The sequence below is a fragment of the Pristiophorus japonicus genome, chromosome 17, assembly GCF_044704955.1.
Source record: "Pristiophorus japonicus isolate sPriJap1 chromosome 17, sPriJap1.hap1, whole genome shotgun sequence".
In the NCBI taxonomy this organism is placed as follows: domain Eukaryota; kingdom Metazoa; phylum Chordata; class Chondrichthyes; family Pristiophoridae; genus Pristiophorus; species Pristiophorus japonicus.
The window spans coordinates 66,987,640-67,011,199 of record NC_091993.1 but is presented as its reverse complement, the minus strand read 5'-3'; the positions used below and the strand labels follow the sequence as shown (position 1 = coordinate 67,011,199).

Genomic DNA, 23,560 nt, shown 5'->3' with positions numbered 1-23,560 from the left:
ACTATGTTATATGGTCCTTTGTACAACGGTTCAAATGCCCCTACTCTGGCATAATATCTGACCATCACCTGATCCAATACCCTCCATTCCTGTGTAACATGGGGTTCCAGCAGCAGTTTATTCTGCTGGTGCTGCTGCCCATATTGTTAGCTGCTTCCTAATGCAGCCCCTTCAGAGTATCATATAGATCTCTGACAAACCTGTTCCGTGTGACCTTTTTAACCTGCGTTTCGGTCAGGACTGGTGCTAATATATGAGTTGAAGTCCTCATTAATCTCCCTGTCAACAGCTCATGCAGGGAGTGTCCCATACTTTTAGAGAGACTGGCTTGGTGATTCATCAGTACTAGGGGTAGGATCTCATCCCATTTCTTTGGGATATCTCCTATCTCCTTTCTAAGCCTCTCTTTTAAGGTCCAGTTTGTCCTCTCTACTAGACCTGATAATTGGGGGTTATACGCCACATGCCATTTTCCCTGTATTCCTAACAACTTTAGGGTGGCCTGCATTACTGCTCCGATGAAATTACTCCCTTGATCTGATTCCACTATCAGGGGCAATCCCCATCGAGAAAATACTTTGCTGTGACTACTGCGGTGGCCGTGCTACAAGGGAAAGCATCTACCCATTTTGTGAAAAGATCTACTAACACCAAGCAATATTTATTGCCTCTGCCTGAAGTGGGCAGTGGCCCAATGAAATCTATCTGTATAGACTGCCATGGCCTCTCTACACTCCTCGTGTGTCCCAACAGAACCTTCCTCCTGTGGGGGTCTAGATTGTTTGCATCACATACTAGACAATTCTGACAATAATCCTTTACATCATTTCTAAATCCGGGCCACCATCCCACGGCCTCCACTTTATTCCACATCGTTTCTGGCCCTGGATGTCCAACCCCTGGACCTCCATGAGCTAGCTGCAAGAATTCTTCCCTGCACTGCCCAGGCACAATCCAACTGTCTCCATTAAATAGCATTCCCTGTTTTACTGCTACATCTGCAGCTCCTAAAGGTCCCACTACAGGCTTCCCGTCTACTTTGTCTCTAATCACTACTCTAAGGTCTGCATCTCGTAGCTGAGCCTGTTTTAAATCAGGCAGCAATGGTACTTCTTTGGGCCCCTCTCTGCCTGTTACAGCCATGATCTGTCCACAGTGATATGGGTCCCAAGGTGTCCCTTCTCCTGCCTCTGTTTTGGCCAGTGTGTCAGCTTTCTCATTCCCTTCCCACTTGGGCTCTGTCTTAGAGTGTGCATTGACCTTTGGATGTAGTAATCCTTCTGGTTCCTATCTATGATGTCCAGAATGACTTTTAACAAAGGAGCCATCACCAACGGCTTCCCGCCTGAGGACTTAAACCCTCGCCTAGCCCATATTGCTAAATACTCTGTACAGGAGTTACAAGTGAATATGGAGTTCGAACATATCATATAGGGAGTTGGGAATTCACCAGGGTGTGTAACTACATAAGCTATGGCTGCCAGTTTGGCCTGCTATGCACTTAAAGCGTTGGGGAGCTTTATGGCCTTTTCTATCCCTGCCTCTGGATCGTAAATCCTGCAGCTGTTTTTCTCTCTCTGTTTGTCACTGAACTAGACCCATCTACATAAATGTCTCTGCCTGTCGGATGTTCCTCTGCTCGGAATCCCACCTCTACATCCCACACTCCTTCCACTGAAAACACGTGAGCTGCTCCCGGATAAACCAGGTTCGGGGCTAGCTTTGGTTCTCCTAGCCTTTCTACCTTCAGGTCTAACTGAGTAAACAACAATGTCCAGTGGGCAATCCTGTTACTGCTCACTGTCCCATCTTTCATTCTACCATCCAGTAACATTTGTGTCAGGGTGTGAAAGGTCAGTAGAGTCACCGAAAATGTTTTATTGCCCAAAAAGTTGCGAACAGATGTTGCTCGCAATTCAAAAAGCTCTTTTCTACATCTGTGAGAACTCGGGAGACATAGGCCACCGGTCTCAGCTTGCCATGTTGCTCCTGGAGTAACACTGCACTCAAGCTGTCCCCAGTAGCTGCTACCTCCAGACTAAAGTCCTGGTCCCCATTTATTGCTCCCAACGCTGGTGCCGTCTGTAATATCTCCTTTAAACGAATGAAAGTTTCCTGACAACTCTCACTCCATTCTCACTCTATTCCTTTTCTAAGAAGCCTCAACAAAGGAGCTGCCATGGCTGCATATCCTTCGATAAATTCCCTGCAGTAATCCGTTATTCCCAGGAAAGACCTTACCGCAGACACGTCCTTTGGTACGAGTAGCTCCAGGATTGCCTTTCTCTTAGCTCCATCTATAGTTCTCTCTCCTGCTGTAATGGTCAATCCTAGAAACTGCACCTCCTCTTGGCTGACTTGAGCTTTCTTCGGATTCACTTTAAAACCTGCTTCTTTTAACAAATGCAACAGTTCACTCAATAATGGACCATGGTCCTCCACACTTTCAGAGAATAACAACAGGTCGTCCACATATTGGACCAAACGATCTGGCTGACTAAAATCTTTTAGTGCTTCGGCCATACTCTGGTGAAAGATTAAGGGACTGTTGTGAAACCCTTGTGGAAGACATGTCCACATATACTGTTGACCCTTAAAGGTAAAGGCAAATTTATACTGGTCCTCCCGTCTCAGGGGAATGGACCGAAACCCGTTTGAAATGTCCAGCACGGTAAAAGTTGTTGCGGCCACAGGAATACTCCCTATCAAATCTGCTACCACTGCTAGCATGGGTGCTAGGCTGGAATATTTTTATTCAGGACTCGGATGTGGCCCTCCATGAGTTAGCAGGCTTCTTTACTTGCCATAGGGGTGAATTTACATGTGTGGCTATGGTTCTTAACACACATTGCTCCACCAGGGAATTTATATCAATTTCCAAATCCTTTTATGCTTCCTGGAGAAAATTATACTTTCTGGGGCCGTGTCATCGGGTATCTTCACCTCTACCCCAGTTACTCTCCCGCAATCATGCTTGTGCGTTGCAAATGCATCGATATTCTCCCGTACAAGACCTTGATACCTGGCTGGAGCGTTATCAACTAATCTTTCTAAGTCATAATCCAGCAGTCTATCGACTCTGGATCAGTTCCTATGAGCTGGAGGGTAGCGAATGTAACACCACTTTATAAAAAAGGAGAGAGAAAATAGGTAATTATAGACCGGTTAGTCTGACATCAGTAGTGGGGAAAATGTTGGAATCAATTATTAAAGATGAAATAGCAGCGCATTTGGAAAGCAGTGACAAGATCGGTCCAAGTCAGCATGCATTTATGAAAGAGAAATCATGCTTGACAAATCTTCTAGAATTCTTTGAGGATGTAACTAGTAGAGTGGACAACGGAGAACCAGTGGATGTGGTGTATTTGGACATTTAAAAGGCTTTTGACAAGGTCCCACACAAGAGATTGGTGTGCAAAATTAAAGCACATGGTATTGGAGTTAATGTACTGATGTGGATAGAGAACTGGTTGGCAGACAGAAAGCACAGAGTCAGGATAAACAGGTCCTCAGAATGGCAGGCAGTGACTAGTGGGGTGCCGCAGGGCTCAGTGCTGGGACCCCAGCTTTTTACAATATACATGAATGATTTAGATGAAGGAAATAAGTGTAATATCTCCAAGTTTGCAGATGACACTAAGCTGGGTGGCGGTGTGAGCTGTGAGTAGGGTGACTTGGACAGGTTAAGTGAGTGGGCAAATGCATGGCAGATGCAGTATAATGTGGATAAATGTGAGGTTATCCACTTTGGTGGCAAAAACACGGAGGCAGAATATTATCTAAATGGTGACAGATTAGGAAAAGAGGAGGTGCAACGAGACCTGGGTGTCATGGTACATCAGTCATTGGCATACAGGTATAGCAGGCGGTGAAGAAGGCAAATGGTATGTTGGCCTTCATAGCTAGTGGATTTGAGTATAGGAGCAGGGAGGTCTTACTGCAGTTGTACAGGTGAGGCCTCACCTTGAATATTGTGTTCAGTTTTGGTCTCCAATCTGAGGAAGGACATTCTTGCTATTGAGGGAGTGCAGCAAAGGTTCACCAGACTGATTCCCGGGATGGCAGGACTGACATATGAGGAGAGACTGGATCGTCTGGGCCTATATTCACTGGAGTTTAGAAGGATGAGAGGAAATCTCATAGAAACATATAAAATTCTGACGGGACTGGACAGGTTAGATGCAGGTAGAATGTTCCCAATGTTGGGGAAGTCCAGAACCAGAAGACACAGTCTAAGGATAAGGGGTAAGCCATTTAGGACTGAGATGAGGAGAAACCTCTTCACTCAGAGAGTTGTTAACCTGTGGAATTCTCTACCGCAGAGAGTTGTTGATGCCAGTTCATTGGATATATTCAAGAGGGAGTTAGATATGGCCCTTATAGCTAAAAGGATCAAGGGAGAGAAAGCAGGAAAGGGGTACTGAGGTGAATGATCAGCCATGATCTTATTGAATGGTTGTGCAGGCTCGAAGGGCCGAATGGCCTACTCCTGCACCTGTTTTCTATGTTTCTATATTTCTATAACTCCATTTCGGCTTCATCGTGCAGGTGCTGCCTTTATCTGTACTGTCCCTGGGAATCACTACAATCTCCCCTATCCTATCTGCATCAACTGCCCCCCATAGACAATTGTTCTTCATATCCACTGTGGTGTGGTGTGCCAACATGTAGTCGGCCCCGAGAACTCCCAAACCGGGCTGTTCCCACTTCATTAAAATGCATTCCCACTTTGTTGTGTTAGGTCCTAATTCTATGATTAATGGTTTTGACACTGCCCCAGCCTGTTCGTTACCTGTAAAGCCTGCCAGTGTAAATGGGACTCCGCTCGACCACGGGGAAGTGATCGGATTCGGTGAATGGACAACCATGCTAGAGGCTCCTGTATCTACCAGCTACCTTCCCCTAACAGCTTCCACCTTTACATCTACACATGGCCTGCCCCACTCATCGTAGATGAGCGGACACAGTTACTCTGGCTGGGCGCAACGTCAAAGTGGGAATGCCGACGCATTGGGTCTATTTCACCCACTGCAGTGTCCAGCTTTCCTCCACCCTTGCCCATAACCTGCTGTAATGCGACCACTAAAATCTGTGCTGGGTCGTCGGCTACCTTCCTTTGGCCCTTCTCTGCCTCAGCATCCTTGTAACCTGGCTTCCCTCCTCTCGAGAGCCTACAATCCTTGCTCCAGTGTCCCGCCTTCCCACAGTTAAAATACCCTCTGGATCGACCCGCATTACCTCCCTCTTGTCTCCATTCTCTCTTTGCCCTAACATCTCCTCTTACTTCATGCACTTCCCCTTTTTGCTTCTCCTCTTCCCTTGTCTGGACTTAAATGTCAGAGTCAATCTTCTCAATACCCCTGCCTCAGTATTTTGGAGATCGTCTGGGTCAAACCATGCTGCGACCTTTGCTCTGAGCCGTGGTAAACTGTTAGCCATTATGGTTCTCAGCCAATGGTTTCTGGGTTCCCCTATTAAGTCTGCCCATATCAGATTTTCTCCAGTGGCCTTTAAATAAATAGGCCACAGTCTATCTGCAAACGTATCGGGTGATTCGTTTACTTGCTGCCTAGTCTGTTCTACCTGCCAGAACGGACTACCTTGACTGTACCCTAACGCTGCCAAGATTTCCCACTTTAAGCCCTGTGGTGTTCCTCCACCTAACTTGGTGGCTGTTGACAAACTCTGATATAGCTTCCCTTCCAGGGAGAGCAGTGTTAACTTCACTATCTCCTCCTCTCTGCAGTTATTGATACCCCCTATCTGCTCTATGTTGGCAAAATGAACAGAGGCATCTCCTCCTTGCTTTAATTTTACCATACCCATCAGCATCTCCTGCAGCTGAAGTGGCGTGTATGGGATCATATAGTCACTCTGTAATGGTGCCGGACCACCATTTGGTAGGGGTGGGCCAAATTTCTGCTGTCTTCAGGGATACATCAGTCTCTGGGGTCTTGGTGCCTCAGTAGCCGACCGATGCTCAATATACTGGTGCCCATCGTCTGACTCCTTCCCCTCTGGGTCCCAAACTTCCTCGCCTTCCCCGTTGCCAGAAGACAAACCATTCCTTTTGTCCCGTCTAATTCTGTCATTAACTGGCAGATCTTTTCTTTACAAGGTCCGTGATCTGCCCTCTCGTAACCCTGTTTCTGTGCTACCTGATATGCTATTTTTATCTTTCTTAGCTGTTCTTCTGCTTCATTGGCTCTCTCTATGTGCCTTTCACTCTGCTTGATGTAAGCCTGCTGCTGCCTTCTGCATCGGTCACCTGACACTGCAAATATTCTCGGTGATTAGACACCATTTCTTCTTTAATACTTTGGTCCTGCTTTTCTCGATTCAAATGGCTTATCTCACCTTTTAATTCCCTACTCTCATCCTCCAGCTGTCCTACATTTTCCCTTAACAGTTGCGTTGCTTCTGCAGGCACATGAGCCAAATCCCCTTCTCTTTTGACCCTTTATGGTTACTACTAACTGTCCATTCTGCCGCTTTTTCCTGCGGATCCCCAGAGTGTAGCATTTCTCGTGCTCATGGCTCCGAAATGTCCAATTTGTTGCATAAATATGCAGCTACCTCAGCTTCTATGGACTTCCTATGACTACTCTTAGCCGCTTGCTCTACCGTGTTTTGCTGCAGTGAGTCAATTTCCAGTGCCTCTGGCTGAGAAATAGTGCCTGACTACCTTGGTCTCCCCTGAGACCTGTGGTTACTGTTACTCTGGCTTCTCTCTGTGGCTACCCTAGTCGACCGGAGATTACTCCAGCCTATGCAAGACTGTTTCTCTCCTCTGGTTGCCCTGGCCGTCCGTGAGATTACTTTTGGCCTCCCTGAGACCCCTTCGCAGTCTACCCGCAATGCCTTTTCTCTGTGGCTATCCTAGTCAACCTGAGTACTTCAGCTACCCTAGTCGCCCTTGTGATTACTTTGGTCTCCCTGGGACCCCTTCGCAGACTACTTGTGATTACTTTTCTCGGTGGCTACTCTAGTCAGCCTGAGTTCTTCAGCTACCCTAATTGCCCTTGAGATTACTTTGGTCTCCCTGAGACCCCTTCGCAGACTACCTGCAATTACTTTTCTCGGTGGCTACCCTAGTCACCCTTGAGATTACTTTGGTCTCCCTGAGACCCTTTCCCAGACTAGCTGCGACTATTTTAGCCACCTGAGACTTAACCAAGCCTCCCCAGGGTTTCTTGCCCTTGATTTGTGTCCGTGATTCTATTCCAAACTCCGAGGTCCTGCCACAGTCGACATTTAATGTCGGGTGTTCGTTGTTTACTCTACTTTGATTCATAGACCTCGTGAATTACAGGAAGGACTTCACATAATGCGAAGTTTAGGCTTAAATCCAACTGTTAGTTTATTACACAAAAACTAACTAAAAATTACAGAACAAGACTTCTTAGAGATTAATCGAAGACATACAATCACCCATCCAGCAAGTTGCTGCTGTTGTTGATTGTTGGCTCGTGGAGCTAGGGAAGATGTTGGGTCTCAGCTGCTTGCTTCATGGTTGTTGTCCTTTTTAACCTGTTGTTCTGAGGTGTTTCATCGACCTGTTGTTCTGTGCTGTTGTTCTGACCTGTTCCTCTGAGCTGTTGTTCTCTGCTCTTACATATATATCCATTTGATTATACAAATCTCCTACTGCGCTGCTTTCAGTTAATGTGTCGGGATGAGTCTCGATGGCTGTGATGATGGGTCTGGATCTGTTTAGATGGCCACAATTCGCACCTTGTTCTGTGCACGTAATCGACAGGGCAAAAGACAACTCCTTATCTTTTGTGCCCCGTTATCCAAAAATGCATGCCTTGTGTGATCCTTTGTTGTCCTGAGTTTTCACAGACTTGTAGCCCCCATAGGGAATTTGTTTTTTCCTTCCGGCTAATTAATACATGGGCTTATCTGCTTGATTGCATCAAAATCTTTTGTCTCAATGCTAATCTTTTGTCTCGCTCCTGACTGCAGAAATCAGTTATGAGTCACCACCTGCCCTAGGCTGGCACTCTTTCTCCCGCCCAACAGTCGCACAGGTTTTCTTTTAAATCATTTTAGTCCGTGGCCTCTTGCTGTGCCTTGATCACGAAATGTGTAACCCTACAGCATAGGAGGATGAAGGTGAGTTTGACTTTGTACTAATATATTTTGTGATCTAAGGAGATAATTGAAAGGTTTGTGCCACTGCACCCAGGTTATCTTGACGACATCCCTGCTTGTGACCTCCTCTGCAATGTGCAACCAGGTTGTGTCTTCTGCCTATTGGAAGGGAAGAGGACCTCCCTATGTGCTGTAAATCCCTCAATATGCATAGTAGAACCTGGGTGCAGCCCTGCACCTCTGTGCAGTGATTGTCAGTATTTGCAGCACTTCAATGCTGTAGAACACTGACAGCACAAATCTCAAAATAAAGTTGGCCATGGTCCCTTTAAGGAAACCGGCTGATGAAGCGTCACGAATAACGTCACCAGATCCGCTTTCTCTAATTGGACCAGGAAATGCGCTGGGCGGGCTAAACAAGCCCTATCAACGTAAGATCTTTTTAGGCAGTGGGATGGAGCCAGCAGCAGGACTGCGATCCACCACCAATATCACCCACACCAGACTCACTGAGGTGAGCAAAATGCCAGCCTAACTTTTCACCTCTTACACCTGGGTTTGAATTCAACCCAGGCTGATAGGATGGAAGTCTCCTCTTTGCTGGCTATAAGTAAGCTTAGGCACTTTCCAGTTACTCGGGGCCATTGCCCTACAATACAAAGTTGCATCTAATTTGATATAGTCACTAAGATGGCTGGTGTGGTAAAAGGAATAAAAGCACATGCAATAGGAGTGCACTTCTGAGGTTAGGGTTGATGCATATTTTAGGGATAGAATAGGGGACATTGTATCCAGCCTTTAACAGTATTATATCTGATCTGGGAATACTTGCAACAAGACCCGCAATGCACTGCCACAGCTGACACTGCATTGCCTGTTGAAGACAGAAGTAATTTTAGGTGGGGAGTAAAACAGGCGGTAGCAGATCAGTCACTTGTTTTCACCCTGCCCAACTTTCCTTTCTATTGACTCGCCTCCTTCAATGGAAAGGAAAATTGGGTGGGATTTGTAATGGGGAGTCAATCCAGAACTGTCAATTTTACACAGCCTCTGAAGTTGAATTTCACTCCCCAGAGTCACTACAGCCTTGAACTAGTTTGCTTTCAGCTTTTTCCAAACTGAAACAGGCTGATATCAGGAATCTCATTCAGTCTGCAGTTCATGTTTGCATAGGCTGACCATATATCCCTGTTTTCTGGTGATAGTCCCCTAATTAGGTACTGTGTCCCTGGCCAAACAATGTCCCCGGAAGCATTCCAGGTTCAGAAAACTCATTCCCATATATAGTCTTTTTTTAAAAACCGCAAATGTACAAAAACCCTGGAAGGATATTCTCGGCCCGTTCCCACCTGGTTTGAGCTCAGAAACGGATTCCAAGAGCCGGTTAATGGTGGCGAGGATGGCGGCCCCGCCTTCTCACAATGTAGAACGGTGGAGAAAAGGCCCCATCAATAGCTCGGGCTGCATGGGATTCTGGGGAATTGAGTCACCTGACCCTGTGTTTCGGCCAATAGTGACTGGCCAGAGGTGGGAACCTTTAAAATGTGCAAGAGATGCCGAGAGCTCAGTGAGAACTGGTGGGTGAGCGGATTTACTTTACCTCAGATTAGTATGGTGCATCATGTTTTTTTTATTGAATAAGTCTAGCTCTAAAGTCTCCCACTGGAAAGAGCTTTCTGAAGCCTTCTGAGATGGAGGGTGTTTCATATATGGAAAATCTCAGTCTGGAACAGATTTAAAATTGAGAAATTAAAAGTAAAGGTACAGGTATTTGGGGATGAGTATTGATGGTATAGCACTATTGCCAGAACACACGCAAGGTTCAAGATTTGGTGTAACTTGCAAATGGCGTTTCTATGCGTCTTCCACTAGCAAAAGCATCAAAGTTGTCATGCCGGTTTTCTTGAAAGGCGTCATTGACTGCACCCATGTCACCCTGCAGCCTCCCTCTAACAAGCCTGCTGCTTCGTGAATCACAAGGGCTTCTGCTCCATTAATGTGCAACTGGTGCGTGATCACCAGCAGCGCATCACACTGGCCTATGCTTGCTTTCTGAACAGCTGTTATGCTGCATTTATATTGTGGCAATTCTTCAGCGTTCCCCACTCTTTGCCTCTGCACAGTAAGTGAGAGGCTGACAGCTAGGAGAAAAGGGCTATCCCCTACACACATTGGATCCATGACTCCTATCTGGAACTCAGACTCAATGGTCGAAGTGTACTACAATCAAATCCATAGGTCAACTAAAGCCCTCATCAAATAGACGATTGGAGCCCTCAAGCAATTAATCTGCTGCTGGATAGGTCTGGTGGCTTCCTCGGATACAGCCCAGAAAGAATGTCTCATATGATATTGGGTTGCTGTGTGCTGCATAACTGTGCTTTGCAATGGAAGCAACACATGGAGCCACCATTGGACAAGGGGCTTCAGCAAGATGAGGGAGATAACAATGGTGAAATGGATAATGGCAAAGAAGCATTGGGTTCCATCACCAGCATACAGCCCGAGTCCTTCTGCAGCATCTCGTTGAAGAGCACTACAGGTAAACTATCCCCACTTCCCTGTATTAACCGTCATGTCCAATATTTGTCCTAGTCCATCCAACCACCAATAAACTACATCTGCCCAAAGACTAACAAAGACTGACATTCCAGGGACACCAACTACTACAGGAACACTCTGCACATATATCTTTCAAAAAGGTTTATAATTTTACGCAAATGCATACACTCTAATTATCAACCAGGCGTAAGTTCATAGATCTCTTCCCTACTCTAGTGCTCCTACAGGGTGCTCCCCACCGTTGTTTCAGCATGGAAGGCTGCTGTGACTCAGACAAAGGCTCTTGAGATGCTTGTAGTCAGTGACCTCTAGCAGCTTGGGTCTGAGAGGGCCCAGCTGGAAACTGCAGCAACTCAGTGCTTCCATGGCAGTCCGGCCCAGCTGGCTTTCTGGCATTAGGGTGGACAATGCTTGAGGGGGTGGTGAGGATGCAGAAATATGTTCATCCCAATAGAGAAAACATGTTCTTCTCCCCTTGCACAATTGCTCCTGATATCGGGCTGCAGCTCAATATTCTCATTGATCTGTGGGAGAGCAGAGTGTAAGAGATCTGTAATTCAATTGAAGCCCCTAGCCTTGGGGCCCCTTTACCTTGGACAGACTATCCAAGGTAAAGGTAATGGTGGAGGCTAGAATGTGCATGGCCCCAGTTTGACCATCCTTGAGGGATGCTACACCTAGTACCACAGACTCCTGCATGGATTGCACAGCTGCAGTACTCATTGAGGTGGCCACATGCTCCATGATTGACTCAAGAGTGTCAATGCTATATGCTAGAACCCCACACAAGTTGGCAGTGGACTCTTCCACAATCTCTGGCATGTTGTGGTAGCTCCCTGGTGGGCAGTCCAATACATTCAGCATTGCTGGTACACAGAAAACATTTTTTTTAAGAGGCTTGGTCTGTGGCCGCGAGGCAACCGCCTCGCTTCTACCTGCTTCTGGTGCAAAATACGACAGCCGGCATTTATTGGAGGTTGTTAGCACTGCCATTGCCTGCGCTCGCCTCCCATACGTAAATATGCAGATCGTGACGGCAGTCGGCGTACAACATATGAATTGGCACATGACTGTGATGTTGGACGTCGCTGCTCTGGATACTGCCCTCGCCAAACCACGTACAGAATGACATGCATGCAGCAGTACTACAGAGATGGTGACAGTGCTTCTTAAAGAGACACATACATCTTTCAGGTAAGTTTTGATTTTAGCTTTTGGACTGTTCTTTTTTACATTTTATTGGTGGTGGTTTGGTGCAATACATTTAAAAAGTTGTTAAGCTGGGCAGGGAGTACTGGACACTTGCAAGGCTTTGGATGTTAAAGGAAGGCCTCTGAGAACACCACTTGCTCACAGTCCTGGGGGTTCTAGTTGAAGTCCCCCTTGGGCTGCAACATCACATGAAGATGAAGCAGAGGCAGCAAAGGGAACAAGCTGCTCACAGAGAGAATAGAAGGAAGCAGAGGAGGAGGAAGCAGACGAGGAAAAAGTAGAACAGGAGGAAGTGAAGGGAAGGTGGCAACCCAGACAGTCCCTTTCTGGCCGGGATATGCAGGATCGAATCATCCGCCTGCGGTACCAATGAATCCCAATTCCCCTGTCAATATTTGTCCCGCACCTTATCTTCCCTCTATTACTGACGATCGCAGCATGCTCTTGGCCACAATGCTGAAATAAAAGCCACCACAAAGCAAACTTTCCAATCCAACTTTATATATGCATCCAATATTACATCAAAAAATCAACCATTCACCTTTGTACATTTGCTTAGTGACTGTCTTGCGTGTGCCTTTGCCTATCCTAGTGATATTATGCAGTGCTATACCAGTAGCTGCAGCATGGCTGGTGTAAGGCTGCTGACTTTCAGTGGGGAACACTTCAGATGGCCTTGCAGGATGGCCTCAAGGAGCTGGTGGCTGGGAGTGTGAAATCGAGTGACAGTGTTTCTTTGTCTTCGCTCTCCTCTTCCTCTTCTTGGTCAACCACTGACTGGGTAGGTTGGATATCTTGGGGTGTGAAATGAGAAAAGCACAAGGGTAAGGTTATGGTGAGGGGAGGGTGGGAAGAAAGTGGTGCGTGCTTATACCATGTGCAGTTTATACATCAGAAGAGATTGTGGGATGAGGGGGAAGTGGGATGTGAGGATAATGTATGAGGATACTAGCAACTTGTATTCTTTCAGCCCTGCCGCTGGCCATGTCCTTGCCAAAAATGGTCAGCACCTTCTCCTTTCATATGGTAGAAGCAAAGCAAATCAAATGTCAATATCTAAGCCTCCGGTGTAACAGCGTGGATATCTTGGGCTGCCTGCAAATTTCCTCTGAGGGCAGTGCTCAATGACATGCTCCAGGGTCTAATTAGGAGCTCCACAGTTGTATGATGGGGATGCTTTAATCTTTCATCTATGGAGAAAATGGCAGCATCTACAATGACTAGTTCTAAAGCGGTTGTCCACTGTTTGCGAGGAATGTTTGATTCTTCAGGTTGTACTGAGAGGTCCTCTGTAAGGAATCCATTCCGTATGTCACAGTTCTTCCAAGCATTTTGCCATCGGTCATCAAGGCTGAGGGGATATTGTTGAAGGGGTTTGATGATGGTTCAAAATGGCCGCCTAGATTTGAGGCGGGTTGATGGTAGGTAGTTCAAGTAGGCCTGGATCGGCATGTCTTTATTGTGGCTATATTCTCTGGGGACTGCATATTCCTGGCATAGGTGCGGTGGTGCGATGTTTGCAAGCATGAGCAGCCAAGGTCTTGTTGTTGATAAAAGTGTATTGGTGATAATTCTCATAGTAGAATTCAGCTGTACATCAACAGATTTGACATGCAGACTTGATAGCCATGCCGGAGAGTAGTACTCCGCTGTAGAGGGCACCAGGGCGAGTGCTGCCGTTCAGAGGGCATGAGTATCTGCGCCCCATGTGGATCTGGCGAGTTTCTGGATCAAATTGACCCTACTCTTTAGTTTCTTCTCAAGGTGCTGGAGATGCTGTCTATATGATAGGATGTGATCAAGCGTGACTCCTAAATAGGAGGGTTTTTTTGCGTGCTTTACTTCTGCGCCACAAAAGGGAGGCTTTCAAAGTTTGATGGGTGTTGGGGTGCAATGTCAGGGTGACAGTCTTTTTGTGGGTTTGGCCGAAGTTTCCATCAGCAGAAGTAGGCCTCCATCCTTTGTAACTCACTGATCAAGGTCTCCTCGGTGATGGACAGTCTTATGTTTTGAGTGGCCAAGGCAATGTCATTAGCGCATACGAACTTGCGGACTCTGTTTTGGGCAGGTCACTGGCTTAAACGTTGAAAAACTTGGGTGCCAGGACAAAACCTTGTGGGAGTCTGTTGTTCAATGTCCTATATCTGCTCTTCTGGGTGCCAGTATACACACAGAAGCATTGGCTGCTAAGCATGGAGCTGAGAAGATGGATCATTGTTCTGCCGGGTAAAATGGTGGAGAGCTTGGAAAAGCAATCCATGCTTCCATACTATGTCATATGCCACTGACAGATCCACGAGTGCTACAGCGGTCTTGAGCTGGCGCTGGAAGCCTGCTTCGATGTGCATTGTTAAAGCTACCACTTGGTTGCAGCAGTTACGGCCGCTCCGGAAGCCCGGTTGATCCTTAGGGATGGTTGGCTGAATGATGGGGGCTAGTCTGTAGTGTAGTAGCCTCTCCAGCACTTTATAACAAAGCAAAGTAAGGAGATTAGGGGCTCCACAAGCATTCTTCCCCTGCTTCAGTGGGGCAGTTATTTTAGTCTCTTCCAAGTAGATGGAATTTTACTGGTTGCCAATACCTCGGAGAAGAAGGAGGTCAATCATCTCTTTGCTTTGGGTCCCTGTGCTTTTAAGAATTCTATGTAAACTTCATCTGGACCAGCAGCTTTTCCAGATTTGGTTGTCTATAGGGCTGTGTTTAGTTCGTCTAAGGTGAATGGATCAGACATAGTTGACGATCATGGTGCTGCCATCAAGTTTGTTGAAGGCTGCCACATCACCTGGCATCGAAATTCTTTGTCTACCGGAGCCTTTGATTTTTGTATCAAGTGTGATGCAATGGCGTCCGCTCTGATGGTCATCCTGTGTTTATAGGAGGGGTTTGTCCCCCCAAGTTGACAGAGCAGCGCCCATGCTTTCCTGCTGGAGTAAGTGAAGTTAGATTTCTCCACAAGGCTCCTCCACCTTTCACATTTCGTCGAGTTCAAGGACTCCAGCATTGGGTGGTTGTGGCTGGGTTCTTGTTCAGCGAATACACCTGATAGAGAACTCATTTTCTTCTGTTCAACAAGGAAATATAATTCTTTTTAAACCCCGAGGTATAGTGAGTTTTACGGCAGCTATAATAATTCCTATAAATCTGCTGATGGCATTGGTGTTTGGCAGAATCCACCTGGTGTTGGTGTCAATTGACCCTTGGAAGGTTTCCCAGTCTGCTTTTTTGAAATTCCATATAGTTCCGATGTTGATGTAATGACAGGAATTTCGATGCCAACATTGTTGATTGAGGACCTGTGTTGACTGTTGGTGAAGTAGTCAAGAACGGTTCTGGAGGTGATGATTGGGTTTCCTTGCTGTCTTTAGAGAGCAAAATAGGTCAGGTTTATATATTCTCTCCCACATTAACGAATAAAACATACCTTGATTTTGGCATCAAAAAGGAGGAATTTATTCTCTCGTGAAGCCCACTGTACAATTGCTTCTCCATTATAGTTAACGTCTGCATAGCCCCATATTGTGTGGTGGCTATTAAAGTCTCCGAGATGGATGGATGGATGTTGACTAGGAGGGAGCGGTGGGTCAGGCCACTGCATGAATGGTGGTTTAGCTCTCCTATGCGTATTGCTGCAGTGAAAATTCCGGCAATACTGGTATGCTTGGGTTTGGTGCAGCCTTCAATGCCTTGTTTGACATAGCACGTCAGCCAATATTTGGGATTGTTATTGCAAGCGACTAGGTCAAATTCTGTGATATGTCCTATTGTGTCGAACTGATGGATATGTTTGATGTGTGTTTCTTCAAGAACCAGGACATCAAAGTTGTGTTCTTGAGTAACCTTTCAAGATATTCACATTTTTAACAAGCGATGCCTTCGATGTTAAGATTGCATATTCGGATGATTGGGCCTACATATCATTTTCTTTGGTCCTGGAGAGGAACGTTCAATTTGCTCAGTTTGCTACTGTCACTGGGAGGTCGATTTAATGTCAAGTTTGGTGTCCTTTGAGATGACATTAGTTGTGATCTAAGATCACGTAACAGGGTGGGCCGCGAGAAGGCTGTCATCAGCACTGTCTCCACCAAGGGAGTGAGGTGAAGCAAGGAATGTGAGGTGTGCCTCATGTTATTTTAGAATTGTAAGTGAGTGATGTAGAAATGGGGGCAGTGCATTGAGCACTGTGTGAGGCTAGAGGTGCAGTTGTAGGAGATGACTTTTGAAGATGCATTCACTAACCTTGACCACTCATCTGAGCTCATGATACTTCTTTGGGCACTGGAGCTTGGTCTTGGGCTAACATTGATGGCAGTGATGGCCTCAGCGATTTGGTCTACAATTCCTTCCCTCTGGAAGGCCTTCTGGCACCCTGTGGATGACGGATCTCTCTTCCATTGTTGACCCTCGGCATAAAACTCCAGTGCTGCTTCTGAGACCCTGGGTGCCCTATCCCTGGCCTGTTGAGCCATTTGTGTTAATGCTGAAGCATTTTTATCATTTTTTATGTGCAGAAGGCAGTTCAGCCTTAAGAGCTGCAGACTGCCTAGTTTTGAATGATTTTTAATTGTCTTTTTTGGAGAAGGCAAAATCTTTTTGTTTGCGGGTTAGAGCATTAGTGGGCAAAATACTGCCTGTGGGTCATATCCGACCCACCAGTTCATTCTATCAGACATGCTGGAGCTCGAGCTGCACGTTTATCTGAATCTTGTGAGGGGGTGCCTGAGGCGATCTTGCTCAGATCTCCTGCGGTCTGGAAGTAAGTGGGAACCTTGAACTAGGGCAAGTAAAGAAAAATAAAGCTGCTATGTCTGATGCAGATCTGCGTCCTTTTTGTGTTTCATAAGAACATAAGAATTAGGAACAGGAGTAGGCCATCTAGCCCCTCGAGCCTGCCCCGCCATTCAATAAGATCATGGCTGATCTGGTCGTGGACTCAGCTCCACTTACCCGCCCTCTCCCCGTAACCCTTAATTCCCTTATTGGTTAAAAATCTATCTATCTTTGACTTGAAAACATTCAATGAGCTAGCCTCAACTGCTTCCTTGGGCAGAGAATTACACAGATTCACAACCCTCTGGGAGAAGAAATTTTTTCTCAACTCGGTTTTAAATTGGCTCCTCCGTATTTTGAGGCTGTGTCCCCTAGTTCTAGTCTCCCCCACCAATGGAAACAACCTCTCTGCCTCTATCTTGTCTATCCCTTTCATGATTTTAAATGTTTCTATAAGATCACCCCTCATCCTTCTGAACTACAAGGAGTAAAGACCCAGTCTACTCAATCTATCATCATAAGGTAACACCCTCATTTCTGGAATCAGCCTAGTGAATCGTCTCTGTACCTCTTCCAAAGCTAGTATATCCTTCCTTAAGTAAGGTGACCAAAACTGCACGCAGTGCTCCAGGTGCGGCCTTACCAATACCTTATAAAGTTGCAGCAAGACCTCCCTGCTTTTGTACTCCATCCCTTTCGCAATGAAGGCCAATATTCCATTTGCCTTCCTGATTACCTGCTGCACCTGCAAACTAACCTTTTGGGATTCATGCACAAGGACCCCCAGGTCCCTCTGCACCACAGCATGTTGTAATTTCTCCCCATTCAAATAATATTTCCTCTTACTGTTTTTTTTCCCACGGTGGATGACCTCACACTTTCCGACATTGTATTCCATCTGCCAAACCTTAGCCCATTCACTTAACCTATCCAAATCTCCTTGCAGTCTCTCTGACTCCTCTACACAACCCGCTTTCCCAATAATCTTAGTGTCATCTGCAAATTTTGTTGCACTACACTCTGTCCCCTCTTCTAGGTCATCTATGTATATTGTAAACAGTTGTGGTCCCAGCACTGATCCCTGTGGCACACCACTAACCACTGATTTCCAACCGGAAAAGGACCCATTTATCCCGACTCTCTGCTTTCTGTTCGCCAGCCAATTCTCTATCCATGCTAATACATTTCCTCTGGCTCCGCGTACCTTTATCTTCTGTAGTAACCTTTTGTGTGGCACCTTATCGAATGCCTTTTGGAAATCTAAATACACCACATCCATCGGTACACCTCTATCCACCATGCTCGTTATATCCTCAAAGAATTCCAGTAAGTTAGTTAAACATGATTTCCCTTTCATGAATCCATGCTGCGTCTGCTTGATTGCACTATTCCTATCCAGATGTCCCGCTATTTCTTCCTTAATGATAGTTTCAAGCATTTTCCCCACGACAGATGTTAAACTAACCGGCCTATAGTTACCTGCCTTTTGCCTGCCCCCTTTTTTAAACAGAGGCGTTACATTAGCTGCTCTCCAATCCGCTGGTACCTCCCCAGAGTCCAGAGAATTTTGGTAGATTATAACGAATGCATCTGCTATAACTTCAGCCATCTCTTTTAATACCCTGGGATGTATTTCATCAGGACCAGGGGACTTGTCTACCTTCAGTCCCATTAGCCTGTCCAGCACTACTCCCCTCGTGATAGTGATTGTCTCAAGGTCCTCCCTTCCCACATTCCTGTGGCCTGCAAATTTTGGCATTGCTTTTGTGTCTTCCACTGTGAAGACGGAAGCAAAATAATTGTTTAAGGTCTCAGCCATTTCCACATTTCCCATTATTAAATCTCCCTTCTCATCTTCTAAGGGACCAACATTTATTTTAGTCACTCTCTTCCGTTTTATATATCAGTAAAAGCTTTTACTATCTGTTGTTATGTTTTGCGCCAGTTTACTTTCGTAATCTATCTTTCCTTTCTTTATTGCTTTCTTAGTCATTCTTTGCTGTCATTTAAAATTTTCCCAATCTTCTAGTTTCCCACTAACCTTGGCCACCTTATACGCATTGGTTTTTAATTTGATACTCTCCTTTATTTCCTTGGTTATCCACGGCTGGTTATCACTTCTCTTGCCGCCCTTCTTTTTCACTGGAATATATTTTTTTTGCGCACTATGAAAGAGCTCCTTAAAAGTCCTCCACTGTTCCTCAATTGTGCCACCGTTTAGTCCTTGTTTCCAGTCTACTTTAGCCAACTCTGCCCTCATCCCACTGTAGTCCCCTTTGTTTAAGCATAGTACCCTCGTTTCTGATACAACTTCCTTATCCTCAATCTGTATTACAAATTCAACCATATTGTGATCACTCATTCCGAGAGGATCTTTTACGAGGAGATCGTTTATTTTTCCTGTCTCATTACACAGGACCAGATCCAAGATGGCTTGTTCCCTTGTAGGTGCTGTTACATACTGTTCTAAGAAACAGTCCCGTATGCATTCGATGAATTCCTCCTCCAGGCTACCCCCTACGATTTGATTTGACCAGTCGATATGTAGGTTAAAATCCCCCATGACTACTGTCGTTCCTTTTTCACATGCCTCCATTATTCCCTTGATTATTGCCCGCCCCACCGTGAAGTTATTATTTGGGGGCCTATAAACTACGCCGACCAGTGACTTTTTCCCCTTACTATCTCTAATCTCCACCCACAATGATTCAATATTTTGTTCATTGGAGCCAATATCATCCCTCACAACTGCCCTGATATCATCCTTTATTAACAGAGCTACCCCACCTCCTTTCCCTTCTTGCCTATCTTTCTGAATCATCAGATACCCCTGTATGTTTAATTCCCAGTCTTGGCCACCTTGCAACCATGTTTCTGTAATGGTCACCAAATCATACCCATTTGTAATGATTTGTGCCGTCAACTCCTTTACTTTATTTTGAATGCTGCGTGCATTTAGATAGAGTGTTTTCATCCTCGTTTTTAAACCATGATTTTTAGTTTTGACCCCTCCTGCAGCCCTTTTATATTCAGTGGCCCTTTTTGTTTCTTGCCTTTGGTTTCTCTGCCCTCCATTTTTACTCATCTCTTTTTTGTTTTTTGTTTTTGTCTCCTTTTTGTTTCCCTCTGTCTCCCTGTATTGGTTCCCATCTCCCTGCCATATTAGTTTAACTCCTCACCAACAGCACTAGCAAACACTCCCCCTAGGACATTGGTTTCTGGGCTGGCCTAACGTCTGTCTGTGGATTTCATCTGGCTATGGCTCCGTGAACCACTTTTCTAAAACCCGCCATATCCGACGCTCATCGCTGGCTGGTGGGGACTCCGCTGTGTGTGTGCACTGGACACTCCTCCATTAAGTCATGCCTGCTCATCTCAATGACTTCATTTTACCGAAGAAAGAGACCAGAGCTGCATCTTTCCTCTCCCGGAACTCACCCCACACTCCGAGCCCTGAACTCGCCACACTCTCCGAACCCTGAACTCCCCACTCTAGGAGCCCGGAAGTCATCCCACACTCCGAGCCCTGAACTCCCTACTCTAGGAGACATGAACTCACCCCACACTCCGAGCCCTGAACTCGCCACACTCTCCGAGCCCTGAACTCCCCACTCACTCTAGAAGCTCTGAACTCATCCTACACACCAAGGTCTCAGCTCACCACACTCGCCGAGCCCTGAACTCATCCCACAATCCAAGGCCTGAACATACCACATTTCAAACCCTGAACTCACCTCACAACCTGAGCCCTGAACACATCCCACACTCCGAGCCCTGAATTCACTCCACATTCCGAGCCCTGAACTCACCCCACAACCTGAGCCCTGAACGCACTCCACACTCCAAACCCTGAACTCACCACATACACCGAGCCCCAAACTCATACCACATTCCGAGCCCTGAACTCACCCCACACTCCGAGCCCTGAACTCACCCCACACTCCGAGCCCTGAACTCACCACACACTCTGAGCCCTGAACTCACCACATACTCCGAGCCCCAAACTCACACCACACTCTGAGCCCTGAACTCACCCCACAGCCTGAGCCCTGAACTCACCCCACACTCCAAGCCCTGAACTCACTCCACACTCCAAGCCCTGTACCCGCCACACACACACAGTATCTCTTCCAACGGAAGGAGCTGATGAATGGCCTGCATGGCACCTCGCGATTGGTGCGCGACTTCGTGGCCTCGCAACTTAGGGGGAACATAGGTGTGCGGCCCTCAACAGCTCACCAAAACTTATTAAATTATTGCCCACCCCTGGGCTAGAGACTAGCTAGTTTTGAATGATTAAAACATTTTTTCAGCAGGCATTTCAACTTTAAGGGCTAGAAACTGCCTTGAAAACTAACAGCCTAGCTTTAAGGAAAGGCAGCTTCTTGGCTCCCTGCTGAGCGCACAGCCTGTCAGCAGCACTGTAGTCGCTGGGCTGCTAAAATCATTTAAATTTGCAGGCAGCACCAAATTGACGTGCTGCTTGCACTTTTTGAAAGGGTGCGGGCATATCTCGCATCATGGTGCCCGTATTTTTGTGTTATTGAACTTCGTGGCCTGCATTTCTGTCCTCTTCAGCAGAGCAAAAACCCCAGTGTACCATCTGGTAAGCAATTTCCTGAGCTGTCCTTTCAACTTGTACCTGCTACTGCTCACTTGTGCTCTGTGAATCCCCCTGTGATTAGAAGCATATAGCACAGAATGAAGCCATTCGACCCATCATGCCTGGGAAAGAGCTATCCAAATAGTCCACAACTCTGTTCTTTCCCCATAGCCCTACAATTTTTTCAATTTATTCAATTCCCTTTTGAAAGTTATTGTTGGATTTGCTTCAACCACCCTTTCAGGCAATATATTCCTGATCGCAACAACTCGCTGCATAAAAAAGATTCTCCGCATCTCCCCTCCGCCCCCCCCGGATCTTTTATTAATTACCTTAAATCAGTACCCTTTGGTTACTGACCCTTCTGCCAGTGGAAACAGTTTCTTCCTATTTAATCTATCAACACCCCTCATAATTTTGAATATCTACTAAATCTCCTCTTAACCGTCTCTGCTCTAAGGAGACCAATTCTAGCTTCTCTGGTCTCTCCGCATAACTGAAGTCCCTCAACACTGGTATCATTCTAGTAAATCTCTGCATGTTTTCCAAGGCCTTGACATCCTTCTTAAATAATCCAGCTGAGGCCTAATCAGTGATTTTTAAAGGTTTAACCTAACTTCCTTGCTTTTGTACTCTATGCCCCTCTTTATAAAGCTAAGGATTCTGTATGTTTTTTAACAGCCTTATGTGCAGACCACTCTAACTTATTATCACTAGCCGGGGTGCTGATTTCTGTGCTGGTGCTTGGAAGAGCAATGTGAGTAATTGTGCATCTTCAGGAAGATTGTCCTCCCCCTTTGTCTGTGTGGATGCAGAGCCTGAGTTGTCAGAAGAATCGAAAAAGAGGGCAGAGAGACAAGGATAAGTACATAATGGCAAGGATTAGCAGTAGACAATGAGTGGTAGTGCTGTGCAGCTCCAGGTTGTCATGCTGAGTGTGAAGTCTAGAAATTTAAGTAGAAAGAGAAAAGGAAGAGAAAAACACCTGCTGTGCTTGGGCTCCAGCCTCACAATCTCCAATGCTGCAAGCCTTTCCTCTGCCAATGATGTTAATGAAGGCATCCTCCATTGGTGTTTACAGCATGATGACACCTCCTCCTGTTTTTGAGGTTTCCCTCTGATTTTGTGCCAGTTTCTCCTGCAAGAAGAGTAGGTTAATGTGTGCCTTGCTGAAGAGTTGTGAAGATGTATGACGCAGCTTAGCATAGGTGCACGCTGAGAGGAAGAAGCAGCAAGTACGGGCAAGAGGGGAAAGTCATTGTAAGGGCAGTAGCAGGTGTTGAGTGTGTGAGAGCAAGCAGAAAAAGATCCAGTGAAGTGTTTGTTCTGATTGGAAGAGAGGCTTGTGAAGTGGCGGAGGGAAGAATTTTCAATGCTGGGGCTAAAGTTTGGTGTTGCAGGGCTGTTTAGACATTGAGAGCTATGAGGAGAAATCCTACCTTGGAAATCCTGGTAAGCTCATTCCATTATTTCTTGCACCGGATCCAGATCCTAGGACCTATGCTGTTCCTATTGACCTGCCCAGCCACTTCCTGCACCAACAAATTTTATTACTCAAAACATGAAGTGTCTCTGACTCTACTGCCTGCTACCACAATGCTTGCTCTTCCTAACACTCTGTGCATGTTGTGTTCAACCACCTAATCTGGTGCTTCTTCTTGTTTCAACCCCATAGCTCGAGTCTGAAAGGTGATTGGCAGCTGATTGGTTGTGAAAAGCTCCTGGAATAAGATGGCTCTTGGCCCAAGATAGGGACTGTAGCACTTCCACAGGTGCATGGGCATGTCTGTTCACTTTTTGGCACAAATGAAATCATTGCAGCGGTTGATGGTATGGTGTGAATGTGTTGTCGGGAGAGACAACAATATTTTTAGTGACAGTTGTAGCCTGCCTTACTCATGGCCTCTATGTCATTGTTTCAGCTGATCTGTGATTGAAGAAATCCCATTGAACCAGACATTTCTGGAGCCCCATTCCTGAAGCCCCTATCAATGCCCTCTCCAATTGGCCAAGCTGATCACCTAACTATTTCAAGTAAAATGTGACATTGCAGCCAAAGGCCTGTCTGACAACAGCCTGAACATTTATGATCGATGAAAAGATTGATAACAGTATCTTGAGGGGCTCCAAGGCTTACCGCATACTTTCTATGCAATTTATGGGAAGCCCTCATTATGCTCCAAATACATTCTTCTGTTAAAAACTGGGCCTTTGAGGTGAAGGTAGGCACTTGTGAAATACGCCATGCTTGATGTACATTAGGGTGGAAGAAAATACACCTCCTCTTGCCCCATAGATTGCAGGAACCATATGATGTAG

General features: G+C 46.1%; 1 protein-coding gene across 4 annotated transcripts in view; it reads left to right on the top strand.

Moving 5' to 3' along the window:
• The window catches only part of LOC139228201 (synaptonemal complex protein 1-like), a 395,567-nt gene that overhangs the window by 182,775 nt on the left and 189,232 nt on the right, over positions 1-23,560 (top strand). The window lies entirely within an intron of this gene.